Source organism: Apium graveolens, chromosome 4, assembly GCF_009905375.1.
Source record: "Apium graveolens cultivar Ventura chromosome 4, ASM990537v1, whole genome shotgun sequence".
Lineage (NCBI taxonomy): Eukaryota > Viridiplantae > Streptophyta > Magnoliopsida > Apiales > Apiaceae > Apium > Apium graveolens.
Window position 1 is genome coordinate 114,703,111 of NC_133650.1, and position 7,019 is coordinate 114,710,129.

A 7,019-nucleotide genomic window follows, 5' to 3' on the forward strand; every position below is an offset into this window, starting at 1 on the left:
ATATTTTTCATAATTTACAAGTTGGGGGAGACTGTTAGATATATTTGAGATGTCATGTCTAATCTGTTGTGTTTAGTTTCAGAACTTAATATCAGGACTTACTGGAAATCAGAACTTATATCAGAACTTAAGGCCGTCAGGATTTATATCAGGACTTAAGTGCGGGTACATCAGATAAGGAATGCGGCTGATTTACAGGAGAGGATCTGGACTAAAACAAAAGAAGATATGCATGAAGAGTTGGACATCTAGAAGACTTGTAGAAGATAATATCTGATTGATATATTTTAGGAGAAGAATTATATTCAATATCAATTAGAAGATATCTTGTAACTGTGTACTATATAAACACAGCTTAGGGTTTACACTATATGTGTTATCATTAACGAGAACATTATTCATTGTAACCTAGCAGCTCTTAGTGATATTGTTCATCACTGAGAGAGTAGTTTAACCTACTTTGTAACAGAGCTTATTATATTAAATAAACTTGATTATTGTTACATACTTGTGTTCTAAATCGATTTGATTGTATAAACACTATATTCAACCCCCTTCTATAGTGTTGTGTGACCTAGCACCTTTCATAAACTTCGTATAACTAGGCATTTGTTCAAGAGCTTTAGCGAAAGGTATGTTGATGTGAAGTTTCTTGAACACCTCCAGAAACTTCTCAAACTGCTTATCGAGCTTTTTCTTCTGCAGCCTTTTAGGAAAATGAGGGGGAGGATATATCTGTTTCTCCCCTGTATTACCCTCGGGAGGAGTGTGTCCAACAGTAGTCTTCCTTGGTACCACTTATGCTTCCTTCTGCACTTCTTCTTCTTCATCCTCAACTTCAGATTCTGGAGTATTCGCTTTTTCAGGATTTGCAACCTTACCAGACCTTAATGTAATTGCCTTAACATGCTCCTTAGCTTATTTCTTTCCTGGCACTTCAGTATCGCTTGGAAGCGTGCTAGGTTGATGATTCAGTAACGCATTAGCAATCTGCCCAATCTGATTCTCCAAGGTCTTGATAGACACATCTTGGCTCTTGCACATGAGCCTCAACTCCTCCAATTCAGTTTTTTCATTAGATTGCGGTAACTACTGAAGTTGAAGTTGTTTCCTAGGAGCATATTGCGGTTGTTGAAAACTAGGAGGGTTATACTGCTTTACTGTGTATGGCTGATAAAGTTGTTGCACTGCATTCTGATTGTTCCTCCAACTGAAGTTAGGATGATTGCGGTTATTGGGATGATAAGTGGTTAGCGCTTACTGTTGTGATCTCTGAAAGTTGCTCACAAATTAAGTTGATTCACAAGAAATAGCATACTGCTCAGTTTCATGTGCCCCCGCACAAAGTTCACAAACACTAGTGATTTGATTAACTCCATAATTAGCCAAAGAGTCCACTTTCATCGTCAAAGCTTGAAGTTGAGCAGTTATAGCAGTAGATGTATCTACTTCCAGAATTTCTGCTACCTTGCCTTGTAACATTCTTTGCGTAGGATTCTGGTATTCATTAGCTACCATGAGCTCAATCAACTCATAAGCTTCATTATAACTTTTGGCCCATAAGGCTCCACCAGATGCTGCATCGAGTATAGGTTTAGACTGTGCACCCAAACCATTGTAGAAACAGTTTATAATCATCCAATCAGGCATGCCATGGTGTGGGAACTTCCTTAGCATCTCCTTATATCGATCTCAAGCCTCACACAGAGATTCTCCAGTTTGATGTGCAAACTGAGTAAGAGCATTCCTGATTGCAGCAGTCTTCGCCATAGGAAAGAATTTAGTGAGAAATTTTTGAGCAAGATCCTCCCATTTGGTGATAGACCCTGGTGGTAGAGAATATAACCAGCACTTTGCCTTATCCCTCAGAGAGAATGGGAAGAGTCGCAGCTTGATAGCATCTTCAGTCACCCCATTGAACTTGAAAGTGTCACATATCTCGATGAAATCCCCGATGTGCATGTTGGGGTCTTTTGTAGGAGAACCCCCAAACTGAACTGAGTTCTGTATCATCTGAATTATGCTCGACTTAATCTCAAAAGTGTTAGCCGAGATGGCTGGTCTGATGATGCTCGACTGAAAATCATTGATCTTAGGCTGAGAATAGTCAATCAAAGCCTTAGGAATTTCTGCTTGATCTCCCATCACTACTAAAGCTGGTTCCTCGACTTTATCTTCTTCTTCTTCCACTTTCTCTTCATCCTCAAAAACTTCCCTTCGAATCACTACAGCTTCCTCCTCGGCTTGATCCAGAGTTCTCTTACGAGCCCGTGAACGCGTATGCATACACGCTCGCTAGAGTACCTGAAACATGACAAGGAAAAGAGTAGGTTACTTACAATATCCGAGTCAATGAACTTCAATGATCACTGATGACAAACACATAAACTAAAAGTTAACACCGAGTCCCCGGCAGCGGCGCCAAAAACTTGTTAGTCGCTAAACACGAGCTAATATTTCACGCAAGTATACGCGATCGCAAGTAACATAAAATTATTTCTAGTTTGTTCCCACAGGGACTGGTTTAGGTTAACTTTGTGATTTATGCACTTATGCAACAATGATATGGCTATTATTCAATGCTAATATGAATAACAATTTGGGTTTTGATTATACTACGATTATCTATTGAAAATAATACTAGAGAACATTAACTAAGAGATTAAAGAGAGTTGAATAATATATAACACAAACATGGGATTCTAAATTCATTAATACTTCATTCAATAGCCTTTTCATTCTTAACCTTAGCATGTAACGGTGATGACACTAATCAGATAACACGAAACTGATAAACGCCAACTTTCGTTGCACGAATACCATACTACCAGACTTTCATAAAAGAGATAGAAGCTGAATAGACACCAATTATATTGAGACCCTGTATGTTTATAGAATTTGACAAGATAACGGTTTAACGCACAAGTAATCTATCATGATTATATAGGGCAAGTAAGATGGGTAAAATTACCTACGCATCATGCATATCAAATACATGAACCTATGCTGGCATGGCAAGTTCTAAACCCTTAAATTCACTTTCTCTTCATTAAAGATTAACACACTATCTTATAAGTTCGCGACACTCACAAGACGAGTAAGCACAACCAAAACTAGGTTATTATACAATCACCACACACTAAGGCATCGAAACAAATTAACTAAAGAAATCCATAAATAAATTCGCCAGAACCCCACGATAATAATTAGCCCATAATCGGACTCATCATCAACGTGGATTCCGATGAAGTATGGTATAATAAACGTAGTCTTTATAAACCATATAATAAACTGAGTACGTAATCCAGAGTATTAGGTTCAACAAAACAAGAAATGAGCAACCAAGATTATAACTTAAAACAAAGATTCACAAGAATAAACTAGATCTTCTTCGCCTTCGTTGAATTGTGCTATAGATCTTCTTGTTGTCTTCCTCCTTAAGCTCTGTTATGAAAAACATCTTTTTATTGTTTTTAAATATCAACCAAATTAATCCAAAAGCCCAGAAAAACAGTCTTCTAATTGAAACAAGAATCCGGAATCCCGACCTGGCACGACCACGTGCTTCACCGATGCAGGCGCGCTAACATTCTGCTTCTCTAGCGCGGACGCGCGCTAGCACAGCGCGGGCGCACCGGTTCTGAAAAAACTGAAATTGCATTCTTTTCTTGCTGCAATGAGCTGGTCTTCACGAGGCTTTATTCCTTGGATACCATCCTAACACCATATTAGCATCAAATCAATGTTAATTCACCTGAATTCCAGATTAATGCCTGAAATGCAAAAATACTAGAAAACACATTAAAACACCAACAACTTGAGTACAAATACACCAATTCAGATCTTTATGGAGCCTTATAAAGTGTCATAAATGCCACTCAACAGGAACATGTGTAAAATATATATTATTAAATTTTGTATGGACGTACTCTAAATATGTATAGTTTATTGATTTTTGAAAATATTTTATATTTTTATGTATTAGAAATATGATTGAAAATATTTTATATGCGAAAAACATGATTGATGAGTCATACGCAGTGAATGTTATAAAAAATAGTATCTCAACCGAGTATCCAATTTGAGTACTTGTTTTTGACCCCCTAGTAAGTAAGTACATATACATATGCATGTATGTGTGCACACTACTAAAAATCTGTTAATAGACATCGCTCATTAGAGATCGGTATCTTGTGCCAGTGATGTGAAAAAACTTTATAACATTGTTCTTTTAAAAATGGATGTCTTTAGTTATTCAGACATCACTTTGTAGGACAACTGATATCTTAACTGGACTCTAAAAAAACAAATGTCCCGCACTCCCTGTTTTTCCGCCCAAGTGCTAAATTATTTCCTCTATTACAAAATATTCCTCCTTAGTAAAATTTTCATTCCCCCCAAATCAATACACACTCCCTCAAACAAATTAACTAAACCAAAAACATAAAACCAAAAGTAAAATCAAATCTCACATAACATTTTCCTCTCGGCTTTCTTTCACTAACACTCACCTCTCTCACTAACACTCATTATTTAGGTAAGAATCATGATTTGTTGCTAATTATTCAACTAGTAACTCAAAATCCTAATTTTATAATTTCTTTATTTTTTGATACATGAAACCTTTTTAAGTTGTTTATGTTTTTAATTTGATCGGATTTAAACTTTGTTTGGGTAGTGCTTGAAAGCTCCAATTTTTATTTTATTGAATATTGTTTAAATGTTATCAGTTAGTTTATATTTCATTAAATGTTTATAGTTGTTCTTTTATTGATATGTTCATATTTGGTAGGTAGAAAAATTATCATATATAAAGTTTTACTTCAATAAAATCTTCTTACCGGAGAAACAACTTGTAATTCTTTGTTGCATCAGTTGTGCAGGTAATACCTTTTTAGTACTCATGACTTACAAGTTCTCCATACTCATTTCTTGTACTAGTAATTATATGCAACACTTAACTGTACAATAGTAGTTATATGCAGCATTTAATTTTTTCTGATTATATAGTATATGAAAAGTGGTGGGTGAAAGTGATAAGCAAAGTGACAAGTTGTTTCTTCAATTAGAATATGAGTGATTGGATGTATCCAAAGAAAGGTCGACTTGGCCACAAAGTCGAGGAGGCATTTAGCACGCCCCGACTTAACAATATATGCAATACAAATTATTACAATAGTTAACAAAAGAAAGTAAATACAATCGAATCCAAGATCTTACAGTTTAGGGTTTGAAACATCCCAACACTATTAACTATTACAGCCTGATTTCTAATATCGAGTCCTCACACAAAATGATCACTAATCTACCTGAGTTCGGACATATGCATCGGCATCACAAGTCTTACACGCTGTCTGCTTGAATCTAACCATATCTCCTAGCTGAAATATCAGGGTGAAAGCAAGTAGTGAGCCAAATGCTCAACAAGTGCTATACAATATAATACAAAACATAAATCGAGATATAAGAATAACCATGTGAAGGTAGAGCTAATAATATCAAGAGATGAACTTTTGAGTGATGGCATCTTTTATTTGTAACAAAACCATTCAAACCATTTCTTTATCAAAAACTATTTTATGACGCTACGGATTACAGCCGGTGATCAGCCGCAAAGTAATCCCGAACCTCGCTGGGTTCTTGAACATTAATGGGATCCCTAGGCAACTTTTAAGCCTAAAAATTAAGAGAAGAAAAGACTAGCGTTAACTGATGCCAGGTGACAGTTAATTTCTTAAATAGTGAGCATCTTTATCAATGGTTCTAGATCAACTTTGAAGCACATGGAAAAGTTCCACTAAATTTCAAGGTCATGATCAACTAGACTATACTTCATCAAGGGAATTGCAAGGTTTCTATATACAAGGATTTTGACAGTGAGATTTAGCAAAGTTATCGGATAGTATGAAGGAACAAGGTCAACCGAGGTTCTAGGTAATGTTTCCAGGTAAGACATAGGTATTTAAAAATATAGAGAAAGTAAGCATTAATGGTTCCAAATGAGGTATAGGTATTAAAATATAGAGAAGGTGAGCATTAACTCAGGGTATAACAGAGTGTCATGCTTTAGGGTAAAGATAGGGTTATCAAACAATCATGGATAATCATTAAGGAATGACTGACTTTTAGGTATAAAGATAAGGTTACTGAGTATAACTTGCACATGGTTCAACATCACAATTACTTGGGTATACTAGCATGATAGGACTTTTGATTTATTTGCATAACAATCTTCAAGTAAAGTTAAACTACTTGAAATAAATACTTGAGGGTTCATATCATTTTCATATACTACGGATATAGATTCGAAACCACGTGGTTCATGTATATCGAGGTGAATTAAAATACTCGCTTCATATATATGAACTAGTTATCACACACTTGCGGTGTAAACGAAAAAGGCAGGTTGAATCACATGCCTTGAGAAAGGCTGGACTTGACTGGCAGGTTGGAGCAACTGGAAGCTTTACTTGACCTTAATGGCAAGTTTACCCTCGTCTCGAGATCCTACATAAATAATAATAACCTCATTATAATATATTCTTACCAACTCAACCTATTTGTAAACCAAAATTTAAACACAATGGCACTTAGGCCTATATACACACAATTTACAATCACCTTATAATCATAATAGTACACATAGCCACAAATGCTCACATACCATATTTAAGTACCAAATAATATCACACACGCCATATTGCAACACTAGGCTTGGATGATCTCGCTCCACTTACTTAAGTCACTTGGTCGCTAAACTAGACAAAATCTCCAAATTTTGGCCTCCTAACTCGATGTGCCTTTACTAAACCATCCAATTCCTATTGACCCTAACTTGGGCCTTTCACTCTACTGACTTTATGATATCTTGCAACTATGGTGGTCAACCAAAACTTCACTCCTAAGTGCTCTAAAACTATGTGCTCATTATGGTAAATTTTAGAATGACATTTAAGGTTTCTTGGGTGTATTTGACACTCTTACACTTCAATTTTACCTCCAAAACTTTTACACTAGAC

General features: G+C 35.9%; 1 non-coding gene across 1 annotated transcript; it reads left to right on the top strand.

Moving 5' to 3' along the window:
* The first annotated feature begins 1,648 nt into the window (after positions 1-1,648).
* Positions 1,649-1,755, top strand: LOC141723070 (small nucleolar RNA R71). The gene has a single exon (XR_012576063.1). It is a non-coding gene; the product is annotated as a small nucleolar RNA R71 (small nucleolar RNA).
* The last annotated feature ends 5,264 nt before the right edge of the window (positions 1,756-7,019 follow it).